At 43.7% G+C, this 26,998-nt stretch overlaps 1 pseudogene; it reads right to left on the bottom strand.

Annotated features, from left to right (window-relative positions):
* Positions 1-2,444: 2,444 nt before the first annotated feature.
* LOC100686949 overlaps positions 2,445-26,998 on the bottom strand; it is a 76,403-nt pseudogene continuing 51,849 nt past the window's right edge.

Below are 26,998 nucleotides of genomic sequence, written 5' to 3'. Positions count from 1 at the left end.
CAGGAAGGAAGAACAGAGTAAGCAAAAATGTGCATAAATACAATCTATTTTCCTTCTCTCAAGTTTTCTAAGTTAAACAAGAGTGGTGGTAGTAATACCAGACAAAGTAACTTTGGAACAGAGAAAATTACCAGAGACAGAGAAGGATATTCTATAATGGTAAAAGAGTAGTCCACCAAGGAGACAGCAATTTTAAATGCATATGCACCAAATAACACAATTGCAAGGCACATAAAGCAAAACCTAAAAGAACTAAAGGGAGAAAAAAATAAATCTGCAATTATATTTGGAAACTTTACCATACCGTATCAATATGTGATAGAACAACTAGACAGAAAAGCAGCAAGGACATTGAAGAATATCACCAACAACAAACAAGATCGAATCAACATTTATAGAACACTCTACTCAATGACAGCAGAATTCACATGCAAGTGCTCACAACATATCTACAAGTGTAGCCCATATCCTGGGCCATTAAAAAAAAGGAAAACCAACAGATATTAAACCTTTGAAATCATACAGAGTATGCTTTCCAAACATAATGGAATAAACATAAAAATCAATAACAGATAACAGAAAAATCTCTAACCATTTAGAAATTAAGGAAGCACACTTCTAAATAATCCGTCAATCAAAGAGACAGTCTAAGGGTTATCAAAAAAATGCACTGAACTGAGTGAAGTTGGAAACAGAACATAACAAATTTGGGGGCACAACCAAGTGCCAAGAGAATTTATAGCACTAAATGCATATGTTAGGAAAGAAGGAAAGTCTTAAATCAATCATCAAAGCTCCTACCTCAAGAACCTAGAGAAACGAGAGTAAAATAAACCCAAAGCAAGAAAGTAAAAGGAAATAATAAGCATCAGAACAGAAATCAATGAAAGTGAAAACAGTGAAACAATAAACAAAAATCAGTGAAACAAAGAATAGGTTCCTTGAAAAGATCAACAAAATAGACAAAACTTTGGCAAGATTAACAAAGGAAAAATCAAAGAAGACACAAACTACTACTATCAGGAAGGAAACCAGAGATATCCCAGACCCTGCAGATATCAAAAGAATAATAAGAGAATACTATGACAATTCTACACATATACATTTGACAACTTAGATAAAATGGATCAACTCCTTAAAAAACTCAAACTCCTCCCAACTCACCAAATATGAAATAAGTAATTTGAATAGCCCTAAAACTATCCTAAAGACATTTAATTCATAATTTTGAAAATTCCAAAAAATAAATCTCCAGGCCCAGATGGCTTCACTGGAGAAATCTACCAAATGTTTAAAGAATAAACACCAATCCTACACAATGTCTTCCAGAAAGTAGAAAAGGAGGAAAGACTTTGCAATTTATTTTACAAAGTCAGTATTCTCATGATACCAAAACCAGACAGTACAAAACAAAAACAAAAAAGTACAGACCAGTATCTCTTATGAATATAAACACAAAAAACTTTAATAAAATATTAGCATATAGAATCTGCAATATAGGGAAGCCTGGGTGGCTCAGTGTTTGAGCCACCTGCCTTTGGCTCAGGGTGTGATCCCAGAGTCCTGGGATTAAGTCCTGCATCGGGCTCCCAGCAGGAAGCCTGCTTCTCCCTCTGCCTGTGTCTCTGCCTCTCTCTGTGTGTCTCTCCGTGTCTCTCATGAATAAGTAAATAAAATCTTTGAAAAAAAGAATCTGCAATATATGCAAGCAATTAAATGCCATGACCACACTAGTCTAACATTTGAAAAATCAGTCGATGAAACCCATCATATGAATAGACTAAAGAAGAAAAATCAAGTGATTTATCAATCGGTGCCAAAGAAAAAGAAGAAGAAGAAGAAGAAGGAGGAGGAGGAGGAGGAGGAGGAGGAGAAGAAGAAGAAGAAGAAGAAGGAGACATTTGACAAAATTCAACAGCCATTCATGGTCAGAACTCTCAGAAAGATAGAAATGAGGAATATCCTCAACTTGATAAAAGCATCAACACACAATCTACAGATAACAGTATAATTAATGGTAAAAGGCCATTGAATGTTTTTCTGCTAAGATCAGGAAAATAGCAAGGATATCGGATTTCATCACTCTTATTCAACATAGGGCTGGAAGTTCTAGCCAGTGCAATAAAGAAAAACAAATAAATAAAGGAAATAAAAGGCATACAGACCAGAAAGGAATAAATAACACTGTCAGCATTTGTAGATGATATGATTGCATATGTAAAAATTCCAAACAACCTACAAAAACAAAACAAAAACCCTAAATCTAATACATGAATTCAGCAAGATCGTAGGACACAAGATAAACATAAACATGCAAAATTTAATTGTATTTCTGTATACTAGCAATGCACACATGGTTGATAAAATTGAAAATACAATAGTATTTAAAACCACCTAAAAAAGAGAAATACGTAGGTATAAATTTAATAAAACATATATGGGATTTAAATCCTGAAAACTACAAAACACTGATGATAGAAATCAAAACGATCTAAATAAATGGAGACATGCTCTCTTCATGGATTAGAAGACTCAGCATAGTAAAGAGGTCAGTTTGTCCCCAAATTAATATATAAATTTAACACAATTACTACCAAAATCCAAGCAATGCTTTTTGTAAATATAGACAAGATTATTCTAAATTATATATGGAAGGGCAAAAGAACTAGAATAGATGATGGAATTTTATGAAAAGAAGAAGGAAGAGGAGGAGGGAAGGGGAAGAGGAAGAAGGAAAGGAAGAGAAAGGAGGGGGAGGAGGAGGAGGAGAGGAATTAGTCTACCTGATTTCAAGAATTATTTTTTTTTTTTGACTGGGAAAATAGTTTTATTTTCTTCAGGGGTGTAGACAGAAGTCTTGTCTCAGAACTTCTGGAACTGCTTCTTCGTGCCAGCAGCTTTTGTGACTTTGAGCACGTTGAAACTCACAGTCTTGCTCAAGGGCCAGCACTCACCCTCTGTGACAATGTCGCCGATCTGGACATCCCTGATGCAAGGATACAAGTGCACCGACATATTCTTGTGGCGTTTCTCAAAGTGGTTGTACTTTCAGATGTAGTGGAGGTAGTCTCGGCGGATGACAATAGTCTTCTGCATCCTCATTTTGGTGACCACACCAGACAAAATCCGCCCTTGGATGGAGACATTGCCAGCAGAGGGGCATTTCTTGTCAATATAGGTGCCCTCAATGGCCTCCTTGGGCGTCTTGAAGCCCAGACCGCTGTTTTTGTAGAGCCGCGGGAGCTTCTCCTTGCCAGTTTCTCCAAGCAGGACCCTCCTCTTATTTTGAAAGATGGTTGGTTGCTTTTGGTAGGCACGCTCGGTCTGAATGTCTGCCATCTTCCCGGTCACCTGGAAAAAGGCTGATTTCAAGAATTATTATAGAGCTACAGTAATCAAGACTGTATGGGATTGATGGGGGGATAGACATAGATCTGTGGAGCAGAATAGAAGACCCAGAAATAGACCCACACAAATCCACCCAACTGATTTTTGAGAAACAACAAAAACAATTTAATGGATTTCATTCAACCCATGGTGCTAAAGTAATTGAACATCCATAGGCAAAGAAAGAAAGAGAGAGAGGAAGGTGAAAGGGAGGGAGAGAGGAAGATAGATCATGGACTTAAATATAAAATGTAAAACCGTAACAGTTTGGAAAAAAACAAAGAAGAAAATCTCCTGGGCTAGAGCTAGCCAAGCGTTTTTAGACTTAATGCCAAAGTCCAACCCATAAAAGGGAAATTGGATAAACTGGACCTCATTGAAATGTAAAAACTTTTTCTCCATGAAAGACCCTGTTAATAGGATGAAAAGACAAGTACAGACTAGGAGTAAATATTACAAACCACGTATCCAACAAAGGACTGGTATCTCATATACTATATATATATACTAGTGTGTGTGTATATATATTCATATACACTAGTATATGATATATGTACATTCATGTGTGTGTATGTGTGTGTGTGTTCTCAGAACATCTCAAATTCATTATGCTACATGAAAAAAGCCAAACTCGAAAGGTTGCATACTCTATGGTTCCACTTATATGACTTTCTGAAAAAGGCAAAGGCAAAATTATATAGCTAGAAAATGGATCAGTGGTTGCTGGGAATGGGGTTAACTAAAAAAAGGGAATTTGGGGGGATGATGAAACTGTTTTATATATTGATTGTGGTAGTGATGGTTACATGATTGTATGCATTTGTCAAAGTTCATCAACTGTACATCTAAAAAGAGAATTCTTATAATATGTAAATTTAACCTCAGTAAACCTAACCAAAAAACCTCTCAGAACTTACATGAATGTTTATAGCAGCTTTGTTCATAAGACTCAAAACTTGAAAACAACCCAGATACCCTTCCATAGACAATTGGTTAAACAGACTGGGGTCCACGCATTCCTTCCAAACCATCAGCAATAAGAAGGAACCACCTATGGATACCCTGATGAATCTCCAGAAAATTTTGCAGGGTGCAAAAAGTCAGTCCCAAAAGACTTCATGGTGTATGCTCCCATGTGTAACATATCTTTGGAATGAGAAATGTTATAAACAGGAAATAGTTTCTTGATTGCCAAGGGCTAAGGTAGGGTGGGGGTAGCAAGAACGAGAGTATAGCCATCCAAAGACGTGAAGGACCTGCTGCTGATGGAATGTCCTGTATCTTAACTGTATCAATGTCAACATCCTGGTTTTGATACCGTGCCATGATTTTGCAAGATGTTACCATTGGGGGAACTGGGTAAAGGATGCATGATATCTCTCTGTATTGTTTCTTACAAGTGCATGCTAATCTATAATTATCTGAAAATAGTTTAATTTAAAGAATAATATAGTTGTTCACAGCATTGCTCATATTCAGGGGAAAACTTGGAAACAGCCTACATATTCTTGAGTAGGGGAATGACTGATTATGTCAGCTCCATAAAATGGAGTAGTGTGCAGAACCAAAAGAAAAAAAGGGGAAAACCACCTTGGACTTGTAGGGCAATGTTGGAGTACGCTTTATACAATGTGGTACCTAATTAATGTTAAAATGCACACACACTGGGATGCCTGGGTGGCTCAGTGGTTGAGCTCAGGGTGTGATCTTGGGTCTGGGGTTGGAGTCCCATGTCAGGCTCCCCCCAAGGAGCCTGCTTCTCCCTCTGCCAGTGTCTCTGCCTCTCTCTATCTGTGTCTCTCATGAATAAATAAATACAATCATTTAAAGAAATGAAATAAAATGCACACACACAGTGTGGTTCCTGGGTAAGGGCCCACATCCCGCATCCACATGGTAGTGATATGGCCTCCAAGTGGTCGAAAATTGATTCTTTGAGGCTTACGAAGTCTTGCCTGTCTTGTGTGTAAAGTACAGATATACACAGAGTGCATAAACAAATAAAAATTATATCTGTAGAATTAAAATACTTCAGAGGGGGTGGGTTTAGGAAAAAATTATCTGGAAAATACTTTAGGAAGGCAATATTGGTGGGGAAAAAGGGTTAAAAACTGTTAGTCTCTACCAAAATGTCTCAATTTCTGCACTGTTAACATTTTGGCCTAGATAACTCTGCTGTGGGGTAGGGGAGGGGGCTGTCCTGTGCAGGGTAGGATGGTCAGCAGCATCCCTGGCCTCTACCCACTGGATGCCAGTAGCGCCAACTCCTGGTTGGTTGTGACCATCAAAGATATCTCCAGTCATTGCCAAACATCCCCAGAAGGCAAACTCACTCCCAGCCATGAACCGCGAGACAAAGGACTAGAAGTAATTCACCAAACTGTGGCCATGGGATGGGCTGTACAGTGGGAGTGATGGATTCGTAGCGCTTTCATTTTTGACAAGGAGAATATATTCAGGGCTTACTTGTGTCATTAAAAATTAATTTTTCAAAAATTGCTCTAGCTGGGAAATTCAGTCCTGGAATGGGGAGGAGCCCTGGCTGGCCCCGGGGACTAGGATCTAATCCCAGCCCTTTCCCTATCGCCTGTCTGCCCTGAGACCACCAGCAAGTCCCCTCCCCGCTCAGTGGGCCTCTGTTTTTCTCCTTCCTCTTGTACCCATATGCCCACACTGACACTCCGCCATCGCCTCCATTCTCCACACTTCACTCCCAAACCGTGGTGCTCAAGCAGCTCTGTCAGGAACACTGTCTGCTTCTCCTCTGCCTAGGACACCAGTGTCTCATCCTCCAGGAAGCCCTCACCACCTCCCACCAGCATTTAAACGGCCCTCTGCTGTAATCCCACAGAACGGTCCCTCCATGCAGAATGCGTACACCATACTCGCCTGTCTACAGGACAGGGTGCATAGTCCACACTGAGCACCGCTCCTCACCACCCCCCCTTCCCCTGCTCTCAGCTGCACTCCTTAGCCCTCTGCATCTGGTTGGCTCAGCACAGGTCAGGCGCCAGCAAAGGGTGGAGCAGGGAGGAAAGAGAGCTGAGTGTCCAGTCCTGGCTTCTGCCCTGCTGGGTTCCCCTTAGGCAGTGCCTCACTTCCTCTTCCTAAGGCCACAGCTTCTGTGGGCAGCCTCTTTCCTCAACCACAGCTCTGGCAGTGCTCCCGTAACTGCTTGTCCTTTGTCCCCACAGGTAGTAAGAGCTCCCTGCTGCTATGCCACCTCTTGTCAGCACCTTGACCTAGTCCCCACCTTGTAAATGCTGCATTAGCCAAGCCCTCCTCAGCTGTCCTTCCTGAGTGGTTCCAGACAGTGTCCTGATCTGATACACAGATCTGTCCCCGCCACTCAAATATGAGGTCCTTGGGCACTAAAGCTGTGTGTTTTTATTTTGTTTGGTTTTGTTTTTCATCTCAGAACCTCCAGTGGTCAGCACTGATGGGACCTAGAGCACAGGTAGGGCTGAGTAAAAGTTCACAGAGTAAGTGGATGAATGAATAAAGAACAGATAGATGGAAGAACAGATGGTAGATGGACAGATGGATGAACAAGTGGATGGTAGATGATGGATAGATGTACAGACTCTGATTTGCAAAGATTAACAACAGCTGAAATTGCTTGAGTGCTGTCTGCTTGTCCAAGACCTTCAGTTGCATATTCACCCAACTTCCATAACCAATCCAGGAGGCAGGAACGTCATTATGAGGCAAGAGAGGCTCAGAAGGGTTAGGGGACAGGCCAGGATTCAAGCCCAAGGCTACCAACCTCTAGAGCCTTCCATCCTGATAACATAGAGGTGTAGAGGATGACTCCAGGACCCCAAGGTCCACACTGCCAGTAGGGATGCTCTCCTATCCCACACCCCCTCCCACCCCCAGGTCCTTGGTGGTCCTTGCTCTTTTCCCAGTGGGCCTAGCTTCTGCACACTTCCCTCCAAGGCCACCCACCACCCCATCCACCCTGAGTGTCTCTGAGGATGCCTGCTTTACATGTGTGGGGCCAGGGAGGCACCAGCCTCCTCCCTCAAACCCTCGCTCATCTCCTGAGCCCACAGGAGCTTTGCAGGTCTGTGGATTTCTGCTCAACAGAAAAATCTCCTCCTTGGGAGAAGAGTGGGCTCCTGAACAATAGCTTCGGTACCTGCATTCTGTGGATTTCCCCCACATGGAAAAGAGTGTGGGTTTTAGAGACAGGAGGTGTGGTTCACAATCCCAGTTCTGGGATGTTCCCGGGCCGTGTCCCCTCTGAGCCTCAGGAGATGGACTGCTAGTGCTTTGGTGCTGGGGTCTGGAGAGGAGCAACTGTGATGTCCTGCAGCCAAGCTGCAGGTAGTCACCAGTCCTCAGGGTATTCCCTCCACCTGCCTGTCTCACCTTCTCACATTTTCCCCAGCACTGGCTTTGGTCATCTCTGTGAGGACTGTCACATGGCTTTTCTCCTCCTCTGGCAGATTAGGAAATTAGAGCACAGGGTACTTAAGAGGTCTTCCGGAGGTTACGCAGCAGGACAGAAGCAGGGCTGGGCTCAAACCCTGGGAAATCTCTGCATCTTCCCAGCCCCTGCCTCCCGTGTCCCCTGTCCTCTGTCCCTCATCCCCCGTCCCTCACCACACTGCCCCAGACTCTGGCTTTGTTGTGGAAGCTGTAGGCGTTATTTCGTTATTTCGTTCCTTCCCTTCCGTTATTTATGCACAGCAGTTTGGAACAGGGCCCTTGATGATTAAAACGCCTCGGGACAGAAAAGCCGAGCTGAAACATTCATGAAAATACAGAAAGGAAAACAGCAACAGCATCTACAGGGGCATCCAGGCGGGAGCTCGGGAGTGCCGCTGAGGACGTCAACTCATCCCAGTGCCCAGGCGACTCCTGCTTCCTTCTGGGCCCTCCTTCTGGATTCCAGGTACCCCAGGACCAGCCCATTTGCCATCATTATCAATAGTTAGCATCATCGCTAGAGTTTTGGGGTCAAGCATGCCTGGTTTACATCCTGGCTCTGCGAGTTCTGGTTGGGTGACCTTGGACAGGTAACTAGCCTCTCTGGGCTGCAGGATGCTGGGCTCTGGTTCCCAGGGCAGCTGGGGAGTATACGGAATGATGTATATGAAGCTACCATGGAAAATCTGGCACCTTAGAGTCCTACTAAGCAATCGATTTCTGTTCTTCCTTTACATTCTGAAAAGCCCTTCTACACACATTATCCGGTAGGGTGACATCCAGACTCAGAAATGGAGTTTTGGCAGCACAGCTCAGCTCCAACTGTGACTACCTGCTACTGAGGAGAAAGTTATAGAACATCTTAAAGCCTCATTTCCACAACTTTCAGAGGAGGGCTAATCATAGCCCCTACCGTTAGGTGTGTGTGAGTTTAAATGGAATAAAACATTCACCGTATTATCCCTGACACAGGACAAGTGCTCCCTAGCTGTCATTATTAATATTTGCCTGCTTGGTAGTCTGGGTATGTATCATTGCCTCGTTTGAGATGATGGAAGTGAGGCTCAAGGAGGTAAAAGGACTTGACCAAGGTCACACAGCCAGGCAATGGCAGGGCTGGGACCTCAGAGCTGGGCTTCTGACTCCATAAGTTAGGGCTCTTTCCTTTCCAAAGTCCTAAGGTGATTCATTCAACAGGACTCTATGGTCGTGGTAGCTCTGCCCAAACAGAAGGAACTGGAGGACATCTCGTGCAAAAGCTTCAGGCTGCTCTGGTTTCAAACCCTCTTCCTAGCTGTGTGACCTTGGCTGGAATTTAGCCTCTCTGGGCTTCAATTTCTCATATGGAACTTGGCAGTACAATTACTGCCTTACAGCTTGGGGTCATCGTGAGCAGGAAATGAGGATGGGTGTGAAAGTGCCCAGCACTGAGCCAAACACACAGCAAGTGCTCAGAAATGCCACCATTCCTTCCCTGCCCCATCAGTGCATTTGTCACTGCCTCCTGTGGGGATCCTGGCACCGGCTCCGCTCCCAGCCAGAGAGACCTCAGTGACTGACGGCCCCTGACATTCTGGCTGACGGAGCAGCTTCGTCTCCATCAGCCTGCCCCAGCCTCCCAGGCACCTGACACCAGAGCTAATAATGCCACAAGGGGGTGAGACAGGCCCAGCCCACTGGCACCAGCTCCTGCCTTTGTCTCTTGCTCACCCCCATCCTTCTTCCAGCTCTGACTCTTGCTCTCTCCTTCCCCTCATCACTCCTGACACTTTCAAGGAAGCAGCCTCAAGGCCTCTGACCCTGATCCAAAAAGTACTAACATCAAAGAAGTACAAGATGATTTAATTCTACAGACTCTTAATGTATTCTTACTCTGATCCAGGGGCACGGAGGATACAAAGTTGAATAAGATGAGGTCCTGCCCTGGGGGATCTCCAGAGGAAAATGAGGCAACAACACAAATGTACAAAATAATAGGATGTCTCATAATAAATAAGAATTACAACAGCTGCGACTTATTGGTTAGGCATTTTATATGTGCTCCTGTGGAAGGTCTTAGCTCAGATTCAGAGAGGTCCTGAGTATTGTCCAAGGCCACACAGTCAAAATAGGATAGTCAAACCCAAGGCTGTCTGGTCTCAAAACTTGGGCTCCTTCCACTTCATCAAGTTTACCTCTGTTGGGAGAGTCCAAAACTTGAAGAAAAAGAAGGAGGAGGAGGAGGAGGAGGAACCACGCAATGTGAAAAGTGAAATAAAAGAACACACACAAATGCCAGAGTGAATGACTTCGCCTGGGGGAGGGCCAGGAAAAATTGCAGAGAGAATCCTCCTGAGCTAAATATGGAAGGATGGTGATTATGTATATATGCTTCTGTTTCCCTCTCTGTCTCTGCATATCTGATCTGTGTCTGTAGGCATAACCTGGTCTCCCCACTCCCAGGCTCCCTGAACAAAACTGTTGCCCTACTCTGCACCTTGTATGGTGATTATTATTGAATAAAGTACATACTGTTGGGGCTGACTGGTTAATTTTAAAAGGGAACAAGTGAGTGGCTCAGTTGGTTAAGCATCTGCCTTCAGCTCAGGTCATGATCCAGGGTCCTGGGATCAAGTTCCACTTCAAGTTCCCAGCTCAGTGGGACGTCTGCTTCTCCTTCTCCCTCTGCCCTTCACCCTCTTCCCCAACTTGTGCTCATGCTCTCTCTCAAATAAATAAATAAAATCTTTTTTTAAAAAAAGTCAGTTAAAGTAAGAAGTTATTTCAGTAATAAAATATATACGGCCTGTCTTGGCCCATCCAGGCTGCTATAACAAAATACCACAGACTGGGTAGCTTACAAAGAACAAAAGTTTATTTCTTCCAGTTCTGGAAGCTGGAAAGTCCAAGATCAGGGTGGCAGCAATGTCACGTCCTGGTGAGGGCCTACTTCCTGATTCATAGCCAGCACCTTCTTGCTGTGTCCTCCTGTGGTGGAAGGGGCAAAGGAGCTCTCTGGGGTCCCCTTGTTAAGAATATAAATCCCCTTCATGAGGGCACCCCTCATGATTTAACTTCCCCCCAAAGGCAGCATCTTCTAATACCAGCACATTGGCTTTTAGGATGTCAACATACGAATTTGGTGGGGACACAGATAATCAGAACATAGCACTGCCTAAACATCACATTCTAACATAGAGCATATAAGTGTGCGTGTATCTGAACACTATTTAGGTGAAGACTCCACGGGCTTTAAGAATGGATCTGTGGATGGAATTCTGCTTTCTCTTTTTTTCCATAAACCATAGCCATAAGACATCTAACCTTGACACTTCAGGCATCCTCAAAGCAGAACAAGAAAAAGCAGCCTCAGTGCAGAATCCTTCTGGATTTTTATGCTTATTTTCTTAATACTTTACAAATCTTTCATCCACACATAATTGGACAGAATTTTTTTTTTACCACTGACCTTTATGGAGTGTCTTCAAAGCATTCGACTCAGTTCTCAGAGAAATAGAACTTTCTTCTCTCATATGTCACGTGTCTTGAACTCATTATTGTAATCACGTTATTTAGTTAAATACAATGAGAACTGATGAAACATGAGCATGAAAAAGAGAAGGTTGTTCTGATGGAAGCTCAGTTGAATGCTTTGGAAATCCTCCATAAAAATGAGTTCTTGCAAGGTAACAAATATAACTGATGGCTGTACACTGCGACAGAGGTGGCAGGGCATAAAGACTTGTGTCACCTTGACTGGAAAGTAACCTGTCAGCCTTTGTCTTCCGCCTGCTATCCGCATCAGGGAGTAAGGAAAAGAGTCATGTATCGGGACAGGCAGGTAAGTGGAGTCCACATAGAGACAATTTTCTATTTCTGAGCCCCCTCCCACGGTGTCCATACTCTAGCCTGCTCCTCATCCCCCTTCTTGTTCTCCCAGAAGGAAGGCAAGCACCAGCTAACAAGACCCTAGGACACTGAACAGACTATTTTTACTAGTGGGCAGGGTTGCCATGCCAGAAAGGGATAGCTCGTTGTCACAGCCCTGTCTCTCTCTTCTCTCGATTCCAGGACTCTCAGCTCTAGTTTTGTATCTTGTACTGGTGGCAGGAAGTTGTAAGAACATACACCATGAAGGGACAGCAAGAGAGGAGGGCCCAGATCTGTGAAGATCTTGGACATGGGGCAAAGGCATTCTGACTTTATCCTACAGGCAAGGAGGAGTGGTTGAGGTTGAATGGAAAGGTCACTCGGACAGTCTATGACATCGAGAACGGGTGCAGGGAGACACGGAGGAGACTGCTGCAGTCAGGTACCTGGGCCAGACATCATGTGCCCTACACTATTATGGAGAGCCACGGCGGGAATGGGATGGGTAACTAGACCTCACAGTGGAGTTGGACACGAGGAGCAAGGAAGAGGAGGTCCCTGATATGCTTAGGTTTGTGTCTTGGCCCCACGCAGTGAGCCAGGAAAGACAGGCATGCGAGCAGGCGTGGGGCCAGGCAGGTGAAGTCCTCAGTGTGGGCCATTTGAGTTTACGTTGTTTGAGAGGCAGCCAGAAGGAGGATTCCAGGAGACCAGAGACATTCAGACTTATGGAGGGGATGGCATCTTGGAAATGGGGCTGTTCTAGCTGCTGGAATCAGGTGAAAAGCATCTCCTGCCTCGAGGATGTCTGATTGCTCTTACTCAGGTCAATAACTGGCAGCACCACAGGTGGAGTGGAAAAAAACCACGGCTTTGAGATCACCCCGATCTGGGCAGAAATTCCTAACTCTGCTGGTATGAGTTCTGGGTGGCTTTGGATGTGAGATTTAACATCTACGAGCCTCTGTTTCTTTATCTGTGAAGTGGAAATAAATAAAAACACGTTCTTCATACTGCTGGGAATCCAACCAGACAGTGCAGGGAAGCAGCAGGCTAGTGCCTGACACATAGCAGGTGTTCAGTAAATGCTGCTAGCCAGACCTAGCCATGGTATCTTATGTGTAATTTACACAATACCACATATTATTTTATTAGTCCTACAGAAATCAAAGAATTACAATTCTAGAGCAGAAGGTCTGATGACTCCAAGGGATTTGAGAGACAGATATTTCTTGATCTTCTTTCGACAAGACTTTTCCCGGGCTCTCCTGGGTGCACAGGCCTGTGATAAGTGCTGGGCATTTAGGAGCTTCCAGAGTTTGCCATGCCTCTCCCCCACCATCCCCAAGCAGCTGGTCATGATCACCAAAGGGGGGATTCCCCCCAGTTGCGTAGGAACGCTCTGAAGAGCTGAGTTAAACAGACATTCCACGCTGGGCACTGGGCACAGAGAGAAAAGTCGCGCCAAACCTGCGCCCTGGGGGCTTAGAGCCCAGTACCGGGCATCAGTGAGTCTTGAATGAGCTTTTCTCCAGGAACCAGTGTCCACCCCCGCCTCAGGCTCCCTGCCCAGGCACAAGGCTGCCAGCCCATCTGTGTCCTTGAGAACATGCTGGGCTCCTGACCCAGGCAGCAGCTGGTCCTCTACCTGCTGCCCCCCGACCCGGCACCTGTCCAACTCCAGGGCAAGGAGGACAGAGAGAATCTGAGAGCTGGCAAGAAATGTGGAATTCATCCAGGGCATAGAATGTGCAACTCACTGAACCCGGAACCAGAGAAAGTCTTGATTTCCAGTGAGGTTGGCCCTCTGCCAGCTGTGTGGGTTGCAGCAGCCACTTTCACTCTGAACCTCAGTTTACTTATCTGTACAAGGGCAATCATGAATTGGCCTACCTCAAGGGTTTATTGTAAGAACTGTGTAGGAGATAGATGATCAGGACCTTTTTGATTGAAAACGACATTCATTGAACCCCAGCTTAAGGGGAAAAATAAGAGGGTGTTTATTGGTTCGAAGTGTGGCTGAAAAAGCTACAAGTGAATCTAACTTCAGAAACCAGGTGTTCAAACATCATAAGAAATATACCCCTCTGGGACGCCTGGGTGGCTCAGTGGTTGAGTATCTGCCTTCAGCTCGGGTCGTGAACCCACGGTCGTGGGTTCAAGTCCCACATCGGGCTCCCTGCATGGAGCCTGCTTCTCCCTCTGCCTGTGTCTCTGACTCTCTCTCTCTGTGTCTCTCATGAATAAATAGAATTGAAAGAAAGAAAGAAAAAAAGAGGGATCCCTGGGTGGCGCAGTGGTTTGGCGCCTGCCTTTGGCCCAGGGCGTGATCCTGGAGACCCGGGATCGAATCCCACATCGGGCTCCCGGTGCATGGAGCCTGCTTCTCCCTCTGCCTGTGTCTCTGCCTCTCTCTCTCTCTCTCTCTGTGACTATCATAAATAAATAAAAAATTTAAAAAGAAAGAAAGAAAGAAAGAAAGAAGAAAGAAAGAAAGAAAGAAAGAAAGAAAGAAAGAAAGAAAGAAAGAAAGAAATCTGCCCCCCTCCCACTCTCTTCTCCTGTCCCCCAGAATTGCTTTCTTTTCAGGTGAATCTTCCTTTGAAGCAGCCTTAGGCTTACATTCTACCTCAGCAAGAAGAGAGTGCTTCTTTACCAATGGTCTACCTCTAAGACTGCCTCTAAGTGGGCTCTCCTGGGCACCTTTTAGGTTAAATGTCCACCCCACAACCATTCACTGTGGTCAGGGAGATACCCTATTCTGCTGGCCAAGCTGGACCACGTGTCTGTGTTTAGAATCCTGGATTCCAGTTTGGCTCACCCCCACCCAGATAACAAGGACTGAGTGTGAAGAAAGAATTAGCTAAAGGAAAATCCAGATGCTGTTACAGATAAAAAGGGGAATGGATACGGGGCATGTGAGAACAACATCCTAAGCATTATCAACACCACTGTCATCATCATCATCATCATCCTCACAGGTGAGGAATAAATCTCACCTCTGTGTTCCTGTGAGTCACTGCTCCCATGTGCCGTCTTCCATAACCATTCTGTGCCTAGAAGAGGACTCTTGGCACTCAGGTGGGGTCTCTGAGGGCCTGAGGCTCCACTGTTTTGCCTGCCCACTGGAAATTGTCCAGCCCAGCCCCTGACCTCATCCTTTCTCTGCATCCTGAGATCGACCTGCCTCAGGCATTGTCTCTGCTGTCACCCAGCATCAGACCCCAGCCTTTACACTCCTCATCCTTTATAGCCAAGGCCCCTGACCATTACTCTTTGAACCCAGTTCTTCTCTGATTCTGGACAAAATCAGGAAGTCTGAAAGAACTCCAGATCCATTCTATAAAGCCCATCACACAGAGTACCACACTTCTGCCCCTGACATTAGGACCTGTTTTCATGTCTGGAATTTATCCTTGGCCCTATATCCTAAGTTCCTATCTGTATTGGATGAGTATTATCAGCAAACTTTTGGTTGCAAATAACAGAGAACCTCACTCAAATTGACTTTTCAGAACAAAAGAAATGTATTGGCTGATGGGAACAGAAAAAAAAAAAAATCCAGAAATAGTTCAGGCTTCAGACAAAGCTAGATCTAGCAGCTCAGTAACATCTCCAAGGATCTGGTTTCTTCCCCCTGTTAACTTTGTCTTCTCAATGTTGATCTCATCCCAAGGCTGTTTCCCTAGTGTTCCCAAGATAGATTCAAGTAGCTCCCTGGCTATATGTTTCCACCTTCATAGCCAGCAGGGGAGAATAGCTCTTTGTCTCCAGAATTCCTAGTGTAATTCTAACAGATTAATTCTGATTGAACCAGCTTAAGTTTTGGAGTGGCTTATTATGTAGCAAAAGTAACTAGAACACCATGTAAATGGATGCAAAGGCACTTCAAGAGAGAATAGTTTTGATATCAAAGTATTAAGAGACACCCTTGGGGAAAATTTTTTAATCCATGAAAATTTGTTCAAAAGAAGCCTCTTGATAAATGTGCTGCAAAAGTCAAATGAAAAATAACAAATGTTGTAATGAGCTGTCCAAATTTACTGGAAAAAAATATACCCTAAAAAAATTAAATACTTCATTCAAGTCCTGTTTGTCCTTAAAATCAGTACATAGTTTCAATTATGATCTATGTTTTGTTAAATATAGGTTATCATCAATTTTATTTCAAAATTCTTGACAAAGTCCAAATCAAAGCTATAAACTTGCATTTATGACAGAATCATAGTCCCTCCTTGAAGTGATTCATATTGAGTGGGATTTTTTTTCTGATCCCCAATTATTCTTAGGAATCTAAGATTTTCTTCTGTATATCTGGACCATCACATGTCCATGTGGTATCCTTTTGCTTTTTCCTTAGCACCAGAAGAAAGAAATGTTCCCCAACCTTCCTGCCCCTCCTACAGTAAATTCCAAGCCTCTACTTGCACCCACTGAGAAAGGGTCTCAAGGGCTACTCCCTCTTTCCATAGCCCCACCACACCTGAACTACCTCATCCTACCTCCCACTGTGCCTTTCCAGCATCTCCATCTCCTTGCTTTTCATCTTCAGCCTCTTCTCTTTGCTGTTCTCGGCTCTCCTCTTCATTCCAGATGTATACTTGGATTATATCAGCCTCTTCCAGGAAATAACCCAGACCGATTCTATTCAGTCATTGACACCAGCTCATAATGCTGACATTTCTGCCAGACTGGCCTCATTTATCACCAAGAGAAAGAAGCAGCAGTTAACCATCCATTCTCAGAGAAAACTGAGATTGACAAGCCTCACACTGCTTTGGGGCTGCGTCTTGGGGCAGGAAGCTTGTAGAGGGGACTTCACATCAGGAAATTTCAAATCCAACCTTTTTTTCATCCAAACTTTGGGGCTCAGAAGCCACTATATGACAGTTAGAATTCCTTATGTTGAAAGTATCAGAACAGCCAACTCAAATCAGTTTAAGCAATAAAAGGAATATGATACCTCACATAACTGAAAAGGGCAGAGGCAGGCCTCACTTCAGGTAAGGTTTGGCCCAGACACTCAACTGATGCCAGCAAGAATTCAATTCCATTCCATCTCTCCTTTCTGCCTACCTCTCCTCATTCTAAATCTGGCCCCTCTCTTGGTCTCAGGACATTGTCAGTTTCTCCAAAGCTTACAGAAAGCCACTCGCCAACAGCTCATTACAAGTCTCAGAAATGAGTTGCTGTCATTATCTTAATTCAGTCTTATCAGAGAGGCCATGATCCTTCCCCCAGCACTCTCTGCCCCTCAACCCCAGCCTCCAGCATACACGCACACATACCCTGAAAAGCATAAAGGGATAAAAAGCAAAATATAAACTTTGTCCCACATTTCAGACAATCCTGGTATATTAGTATGTTTTTTCAACCTTTTTTTTAAAGATTTTATTTATTTATTCATGAGAGACAGAGAGAGAGAGAGAGAGAGGCAGAGACACAGACAGAGGGAGAAGCAGGATCCTCGCAGGAAGCCTGATGTAGGACTCAATCCCAGGACTCCAGGATCACACCCTGAGCCAAAGGCAGGCACTAAACCACTGAGCCACCAGGGATCCCTGTTTTTTAAACCTTTTAAAAAGAATCTATATGTTTATACCTATATGCGCTAGATATAGAGAAAGATTGGTTGGGACGCCTGGGTGGCTCAGTGGTTGGGTGCTTGCCTTAGGCTCAGGTCATGATCCCGTGATCCGGAATCAAGTCCCACATCCGGCTCCCTGCAAGGAGCCTGCTTCTCCCTCTGCCTATGTCTCTGCTTCTCTCTTTCTCAGTCTGTGTCTCTCATGAATAAATAAATAGATCTTTTAAAAAATAATAAATAAAATAAAAAGAAAGAAAGATTGGTTATATGTATGTATGTTTATACATAAAAAATGTCATATATAATTTATGCTTTTTAAATTTAAGTATAGTTGACATACAATGTGACATTTGTCTTAGATATACACATAGCTTATACTTAACAAAATGTTGACTATACACACTCACTTTGAACTTTTCCTCATGTGAATTAATACTCTTACAATATAATTTGTAATGGTAGCATCTAAGAACAACCAACACTACATTAGCATTTCTTTGTGGGCTTCCTAACTACCACTGTTTTATTTGGAATCCCTAGCCAATGTTTCAGTCTGCTATTGTCAAAAAAAGAAACTTTATAAAATTATTATTATTCAATCAGTTGTGATAATGGCATTATGGTTATATTTAAAAGGAAGAAAAAGGGATCCCTGGGTGGTTCAGTGGTTTAGTGCCTGCCTTTGGCCCAGGGTATGATCCTGGAGTCCCGGGATCGAGTCCCACGTTGGACTCCTTGCATGGAACCTGCTTCTTCCTCTGCCTGTGTCTCTGCCTCTCTCTTTCTGTTTCTCTCTCTCTCTCTCTCTCTCTCTCTCATGAATAAATAAAATCTTTAAAAAAAATAAAAGGAAGAAAAAGTCTTTATTGGTCAAGACATATTAATAAGTCAAATGTGAAGATATTTGGGACTTGCTTTAAAATATTCCAGGAATTGGGGCGCCTGGGTGGCTTAGTCAGTTGGGTGTCTGCTTTCAGCTCAGGTCATGATCCCAGGGTCCTGTGATCGAGTCCTGAGTGGGGTCACTGCTCTGCGGGGAGACTGCTTCTTCTCTCCTGCCTGCCACTCCCCCTGCTTATGCTCCCTCTCACTCTCTCTCAAATAAATAAATAAAATCTTTAAAAAAATAAAATAATTGAGTCTAATTGGCCCTAATAATTTGTTGACTTGGATTATGTCATTGGCTGATCCTCATGTAATCTCTGTGGGCAGACTGGTGAGAGACACTGTCTGGTTTAAGATAGTTGGGTTGGAGTTAATGCCAACTAAGCCACATGGATAAGAAATGCAAGCGACTCTTAGGAAGGCAGACATGGATGTTGGAAGGCTGAAAATTAACTCCAGACCACAAGTCCCACATCCTTCCATGATGGCAGGCATGTTAAGGTACTTAACTGCCCCCAAGATGGCAATAACAATATGTGTCTGGGGCAGCCCGCGTGGCTCAGCAGTTTAGCGCAGTCTTCAGTCCAGGGCATGATCCTGGGGACTCGGGATCGAGTCCCATGTCAGGCTCCTTGCATGGGGCCTGCTTCTCCCTCTGCCTGTGTCTCTGTCTCTCTGTGTCTCATGAATAAATAAAGAAAATCTTTAAAAAAATATATGTGTCTGCACACCTTTTCACAATTTGCCAAGTTCCTTTCCATCCATTACCTCCTTGGAGCCTCACATTTTCTCTGAAAGCTAAATACTAGTAACCCTGATGTCCAGATAAGCAAACTGAGATTCAGGCCAAGAACACATAACTAACTGGTCAGTAGCAGAGATATGACTCAAACTCCTAAATCCTATATTTCTTCATGACAATGCCACTGACTTCTAGAAAAACACATTCAAAGCTGCCCCCAAACGGTAAAACATGGTCTGAGCCCCAGTTCTTGATCCCTGACTCCGTACACAAATTGGCCCACCAGGACAGCCTATTTTATGATGTTCATAGTTCTGGAAATCCTGAATTCTACCATCTTTGAGACCAGGGGATGACACAGCCTGATCTAAGGCTCTGTGACAGCACTATTGTTTCCCATTGGGCAGATTCCCCAGTTGTATCCAAGCCAGCTCCATTGGATTCCAAGTCCTTTCCTCTTGGACTCTCTTCAACCAATGTTTATTAGATATCTACTAAAGCCCAAAGTCCTCACCATAGCAGTCAAGCTCCCCTACCTGTTTCTCTGGCCTCCCCTACCACCACTTTCCCCTCATTCACTCAGCTTCCTTCAACTTTCTCTTAAACATCCCCTTATCGTGAGGTCTATCTCTGACCCTTCAGAAACAGTATTAACATCCCCAGCACTTACCAGTCCCGTCTCTGTTTCAACTGTTTCCATAATAATTATCACAACAAATGTCTTACACATTTATATTGTATTGTGTGTTTCCCTTTCCAAAAGGGGGTAAGCACCTCAAATTCAGGGATCTTATCTGGTTTTGTTCATTGATGAATTCTAAGTATCTGGAACTGTTCTTGGCATGTAGCAGGTGTTCGTTCAATCAATATTTGTGAAATAATGAATGCTATCAACACAACCAACCAGCCATATTCTTTTGCCTTTAGAGTTTTCCAGGCATGGGTGACATCAGCCTAGGTGCCTCCCAATGTCAGAAGACTCAGATGAGGTTTTCCAGGGGAATGTCCTCAGAGCCCTTCTCATTCTTAAGGTGTTCCTCCTCCTCCTCCACGACAGTGGGAGGCTGGGGTTGATATCCAGAACACCAGTAACTTCAAAGAAACCCTCTTTCCTTAATGTCAACTTTTTATGCTCTCAGGGCTGGTCAAGCTTACTTCAAAATTGATAAGTATGTCCTTCACGGGTTTCAGAAAACAGCCTCACTTTACCTAAGGGTACCTGGCACCTATATTTTGTTTCTGGCTTCTGTGGCCTTAGCTGACATTGAGATACAAATAACCCGTTTGAACACCCTGCTGCCTGAGTGTTCACGGTACCACTGCAACACAGATGTCTTTATCTCCATTGTTGCAGATAGGGAAACTGAGTCCCAGAGAGCCCTTCCTGTCTGGCCTCTGAGACTGTAGAAATGCTCACCAAGTACTTGTTTCTCAGTACCCCAGAGAGCTATGGGTATTGTCCTCCGCCCCTGGATATCACCTCTAGATAGAGAGTCAGTGTCTGGTCATCTGCTGTTTGCTCTGTAGGACCCTGCTTCCCACCCAATCGTTAGAACATTTTCTACCCCCAATCAGGCAGCACCCAGAGAAGCTACTGACCCTGATCAGCTGGACCTCTTGTCCACCGCTGCGATAAGCAGCTTGGTAGGGAGATAAATGGATGTGATGATTAGCCTCAAATGAGGTTTAGGGATTATCTGTGGATTTTCTCTATCCTTGCGGGCCCACACAATGGAGAGGGGAGGAGGTATGATTTCTGAACCCAGGGAAAGCGACCAAGCACATTCATGACTTGCATTGTGCCAAATCTTAAGAGTCAAGGGGGTTTTGGTTTGAATCTACATTCTGAGACCTTAGACAGTTGCCTCACTTCTCTGGACTTCTCTTTACGAGGGTTGGAGACATGCTGACAATGTTCTTCCACATCAGAAGAGGATCACTCTCCAAAGCTCTGGTTTGAAGGATTCTACGTGCAACTGCAAGCTCTCCATTAGTTCCCTCTAAGCACCTTATCTCCTAGTGCATCTCCTCAGCAACATCTTGAAGGAGCAAACTGAATTACTATATAAAACAACAACACTGATACTAGCAGCCAACATTCGCCGAGCTTCTTTTTATTTTTTTTTTTTTATTTTTTTTTTTTTTAACTTTTATTTATTTATGATAGTCACAGAGAGAGAGAGAGAGGCAGAGACACAGGCAGAGGGAGAAGCAGGCTCCATGCACCGGGAGCCCGATGTGGGATTCGATCCCGGGTCTCCAGGATCGCGCCCTGGGCCAAAGGCAGGCGCCAAACCGCTGCGCCACCCAGGGATCCCTCGCCGAGCTTCTTATGTGCAATGTGCAAGCACTTCACTGGCATGTGACCATTTAATCCTGTCAATAATCCTAAAATATAGATTCTACTTTGTTCTCACTTTACAGACGAGTAAATTTGGCCTCACGCGGCTTGTCCCACGTCACAAAGTTAGTGACAGGTAAGATCAAGCCTAGAACCCAAGTTCTCTTCCTCAAAGCCACCCTCTGCTAAATGCCTCAATTGCATATGCCATGATTTCTGTAGACTATTCTGACTGAGGCTTGAACTGGCTTCATTAGAATAATCTTTATGCAATCTGAACTCTTTTGATGAGCACATACCATACTTGCCTCTCCGTGTCCCTGTTTCTTCATCTGTAATCTGGGGGTGATCACATTTCCCTTCAAATGGCTGTTCTAAGGATGTAATGAGATTATCATAAAGGTTCAAGAAATACCAGCTTTCCTTCTTTTGCCCCTCAAAAAATTAATATGAGTTGATTTGCTGAAATAATGACAGCTGGGATGTTAAGAATATCAATAAAAACAGGAAAATAAGCCAGGCATGAAATTGGTAATGTTGGAATTGTCTACCTACCCATTCAGCACATCACAGAATGCCACGACTTTTAAGATGCTGTGCATGGCACTGACACGAGAGCTAGATGACACAGAAAACAGAGTGGAGAAGGTGTCATTCTCCCTGACTCGCTTTCTTTTCTCAGCCCCGCAGTTTCAGAGAAAAACACAATCGACATAGCACTTGCTTTCATGGAGATTATATTCTTGTGAGAGAAACAGAGAATGACAAATTAAATAAGATGTTTTGAATACGAGCAAGTCTTATCAAAAATAAAGCAAGGTAATCATCTAGAGTGTAACTTCGGAAGAGAAGGGGCTATTTTAGGGAATGTGGGCAGACCAGCCTTCTGTGAGAACAAATTTGTGTGAAAGCCTGAAAGCACAGAGCTGAGGCCTCTGGCTAAGAATGAGAGGTACATATTTAAGGAATGAAAAAAAATGCTATGACTGGTGTGGAGTAAGCAACAGGTTAAGTGGTGGAATAATACCATCATATAGATAGGTGGGGACCTTTTCCTAAAGGCAAAACCTTTAAGGAAGTTTGAGTTCTACTTTGAGTTCAACAGGAAAGATGCCATTAGAAGTCTGGCAGATTAATAACTTGAGCTGTTTTATACTTTTTTTTAAAGATTTTATTTATTCATGAGAGACACAGAGAGAGAGAGAGAGACAGAGAGAGAGAGAGGCAGAGACACAGGCAGAGGGAGAAGCAGGCTCCATGCAGGGAGCCCGATGTGGGACTCGATCCCGGGTCTCCAGGATCACACTCTGGACTGAAGGTGGCACTAAACCACTGAGCCATTGGGGCTGCCCTGTTTTATACTTTTAAAAGTCACATTGGACCCAAACAAATAAGGACAAAGGGTTTATAACAAAGACAGCATGCAGAACAGTGCAGGGGGGATGGTTTTTCTTTCAATAAATGGTGCTGTGTCAATAGAGTAGCCATATGATCAAAAAATATTTAATCTTGGGACACCTGGGTGGCTCAGCGGTTTAGCGCCTGTCTTCAGCCCAGGGCATGATCCCAGAGTCCCAGGATATATATATAGTTTCAAGGGATTCCTACCCAGGGGATACAAAGAACTCTTACAACTCAATAAGAAAGTAACAGATATCACAATAAAAGAATTGATTAAAAAAACATAAACAGGGGGCAGCCTGGGTGGTGCAGCAGTTTAGTGCCACCTATAGCCTGGGGTGTAATCCTGGAGACCTGGAATCGAGTCCCAGAATCCCACGTCAGGCTCCCTGCATGGAGCCTGCTTCTCTCTCTGCCTGTGTCTCTGCCTCTCTCTCTCTCTCTCTCTCTCTCTCTGAATAAATAAATAAAATCTTTTAAAAAATACAAATTAAAAATTAAAAAAATTTAAAAAATAAAAAAATAAACATGAACAGGCACTTCAAAAAGAAGTTCTCCAAATTGTCATTAAACCTGCTGAGAAGTACTTCATTGGCCATCAAGTAAATTCAAATTAAAATCATTACATACGGGATCCCTGGGTGGCGCAGCGGTTTGGCGCCTGCCTTTGGCCCAGGGCGCGATCCTGGAGACCCGGGATCGAATCCCACGTCGGGCTCCCGGTGCATGGAGCCTGCTTCTCCCTCTGCCTGTGTCTCTGCCTCTCTCTCTCTCTCTGTGACTATCATAAATAAATTTAAAAAAAAAATTTAAAATCATTACATACTCACTCCATACATAGAATGGCTAAAAGTAAAAATAGATTGACAATACCAAGTGTTGGTGAGGATGTAGAGCAAGAGAGCAAGGAGAACTCTCATATCCAGTTTATGGGAGTGTAACTTGGTATTCCCCACTTTGGAGAACTGTTTGAAAGTGTCTAATAAAGCTGAATATATGCACATTTTACCCGTTTATTCCACTCCCAGGAATACATCCAATAAAAAAACTATATATATATATATGTATATATCAAAAGAGCTATATAAAATTTGGAAACAACCCAAAAATCCATCAATAAATTGAGATATAGTCATATGGGGGAATACTACATGGTAATGAGGAGTAAGACACTGACACAGGAAACATGAATGAATCTCATAAACATGATATCAAGCAAAAGAAGCCAAACACAAAAGAATACACACTGTATGATTTCATAAGCCTATAGCATTCATCTGTAGAGTCAGAAGTCAGAACTGCAGTTACCTTTGAGGAGGAGTAAGGGGCCAACAACCGGGGTGCCATGATGGGGACTTATAATGTTCCATTTCACTATCTGGGTGCTGATTGCACAGTTGTGCTCATGGTGTGATAATTAATTAAACTGTCTACATGATTTGCGTTCTTTTCCGTATAAGATACTTATTTTAAAAATCACTTTGGGGAACAAGAATGGAACTAGAGAGACCTTCTAAGAAACTTATAGTAGGATCCCTGAGTGGAGCAGTGGTTTGGCGCCTGCCTTTGGCCCAGGGCGCGATCCTGGAGACCCGGGATGGAATCCCACATTGGGATCCCGGTGCAGGGAGTCTGCTTCTCCCTCTGCCTGTGTCTCTGCCTCTCTCTCTCTCTCTCTCTCTCTCTCTCTATCATAAATAAATAAAGAAAAAAATTTTTAAAAAAAGAAACTTATAGTAGTCCAGGAAGGAGATTATGATGCTGTGGAGGAGAGGGATTGGGTGGAGGAGACAAGCAAATTAAGTTGGAATGCATGTTGGTGGAAGAGCTTAAATGATCTGCTAACGGATTGGATGCTGAGAGAAAGGAAGAATTCTACAGCGACCTCTGGGTTTGTGGTCCAAGTGTTTGGGCAGATGTGGAACCACTGGTCCAGGTGAGGAAGACCAGGAAAGGAACCGGCACCAACTAGATGCCTTCATTTGTGACTTCATCTACTTCCCCCAGCAACTTTCCTTGGTAGTTACTTTTAATCCTCATTTTATAGAAAAAGAAACTGAGGCTGTCAGAGATGAGATGAAATTATTTCTCCAGGCTTACACAGGTCTGGAAGGAAACAGAATGGGAAGATTTTATCCAGGAGGTGATCAGGTATCACGTTGGAGCCTGCAGGCTCAAGTCAAACAGCCAAGATTTAAATCTGCCTCTGTCAGCATGCAACCTTGGGCAAGGCTCTTCTTTTTTCTTTACCTGTAAAGTACAGATAAGAGTCATACCCTCTTCATAGGGTTAATATATGTTAAGGAGCCTGATGCAAGGCAGCGGTCTGTAAGTTAGCCACATCAGGGTCTGTGTGGACTTCCCAGAGGGGTGGAGAAACAGAAGGTGGATTTTTAGTTCTTGAGCCAAGACTGAATTTCATCAGCATGGTGATTGCCCCTAAAAACACTGAAACAAATGATGGCATATAATGTTATTGTCACATAATAGAGATCATCGGGACAAAAATCCAAGAGCCAAAAGACATCAAGTGTGTACAACAGAGGAAATCCTGGCTTGACTGGGTATTGGCCACCTGGGTGCCAATATGCTTTTCTGTATGTTAGAGAGGAAAATTGTTGTGATTATTTCAGCAACCTTTTTGGAGGGCTATATTCCAGCTTCCCCAAGGTGCTCTGAGGTAGAAGGCCACAGGTGTTTACTTTCTTGAGTTAGTAGTCAAAGAATTCTGCACTCTTGGTTTAATTGGTGCTTCTCATCACTTCTCTCTTATTTGAATCATTGTAGTAGCCTCCAAACTAGACTCCTCCAATTTCTTCCTTGTCAATGAATACTTCCTGAGCACTTACATTGTTCCAGGGTCATTGCTAGGTGCTGGGAACAATAACAATGAACCCACAGGTATGATGCCTTCATGGAGCTTCAGATCCACATCACTCCAGAGTGATAATTCTGTTAGAAAGAAAGCACTTTACAGATTGTAAAGGACTGATCCAATGTTGTTACTGTAGGATGATCAAGGTAATAACGGCAGTTGTTAAAGCAGAGTTCCTGCCTTCCCACGTGGCTCTCCGCTGCTTGTAGGATAAAGGCATAAGCCAATTCCAAACTGGATCCCAGTCTCATTTCCCAGTCCCTATCCCTTATATTAATCTTATACTCCATCCACACCAAAACACGAACAGTCCCTTTATTTCCACACCCCAAGGCCCTTGAATATTCCTCTGTCTGAAATACTCTTCACCTACTGTCTGCCTGGAAATTCCCACCTACTCCCTCAAGATGTAACCCCAACCTCCCATAAACCCTCCCCACAGGTAGGTTCATCCCTCCCTCTTCTCCTTTTGAAGCATCCTCTCTATATGGGTGTTTCTCAGTAGGGATTAAGATGTAACAGAATAACTTAAGAATCATCTTCAAATCTTGAGCCAACCCTGCTCACCAGTCATTGGGATTCAGTTCATCGGGGGTGCATAATGGCTAAGAACTCAGGACTCAAGTCAAACAAACTCAGGTTAAGTCCAAGCTTACCTCTTTACCAGCCTCATGACCTTGGTCAGGTTACTTAGCCTCCTTAAGGTTCTGTTAACTCCATATGTGGGAATTCTCCAGCAAGATCCAGGGCTTGCTGGAGAATTCCTGCTTATGCAGGAAAAAAATAATAATAATAAAAAATAAAAAAGAAATAAATAAAAAAAAAGAAAGAAGCAGGAATGATCAGTTGAGACAAAGTATGTAAAACACTTAGTACGGTACATGACACCTAGGAAGTACTGAACAAATTGTAATGGTTATTGAAAGAATTTTTCTTTATTCTGATCTAGGGAGCCTATTCATTTCTTCCCCACTCCACCCATCTCCAGATTTGAGAATTAAACTGTATTATGATCCATTGTTTATGTGCCTGTGTTTCTTACTGATGTGAAGCCCTGGAAGGCAGGAGGTATACCTTAGTTCTAGATGCCCTGCATGTAGCACCGTTCTGGGAATAGCATCACCATTTGCAAGCTGAGTGATCTTGGTCAAGTCCATCTGCCTCCTGGGGCCTCAGAGATTTTCAGTGTTGGGGCAAATGATGCTTACCAAGCAAGGCTGTTATGAATACCAAATGAGATTATGGCTGTGAAAGTATTTTGTGTGTTGTGAGGTGAGTTGTCATTATGGTTATGCCATCCAGGGTGAGAAGGGGCTGTCACTTCAGAGCCACATATCTGTGGCCCTCCATTCATCTTCTTTTTCGTCCCATGGAATATCAGCATGACCCTTTTTCCTCAAACATGCTTATTCTATTTATACCATATAGAAGATCCCACCGTGACCTTCCCGGTAGCTCCAGCCTTTCCAGGGAGAGAGGGGCTATGGATGCCCTGGT

This window comes from Canis lupus, chromosome 4 (genome assembly GCF_011100685.1).
Source record: "Canis lupus familiaris isolate Mischka breed German Shepherd chromosome 4, alternate assembly UU_Cfam_GSD_1.0, whole genome shotgun sequence".
Classification (NCBI taxonomy): domain Eukaryota; kingdom Metazoa; phylum Chordata; class Mammalia; order Carnivora; family Canidae; genus Canis; species Canis lupus.
Note: the sequence above shows the minus strand (reverse complement) of the source record. Positions and strands in the feature narration are given on the sequence as shown.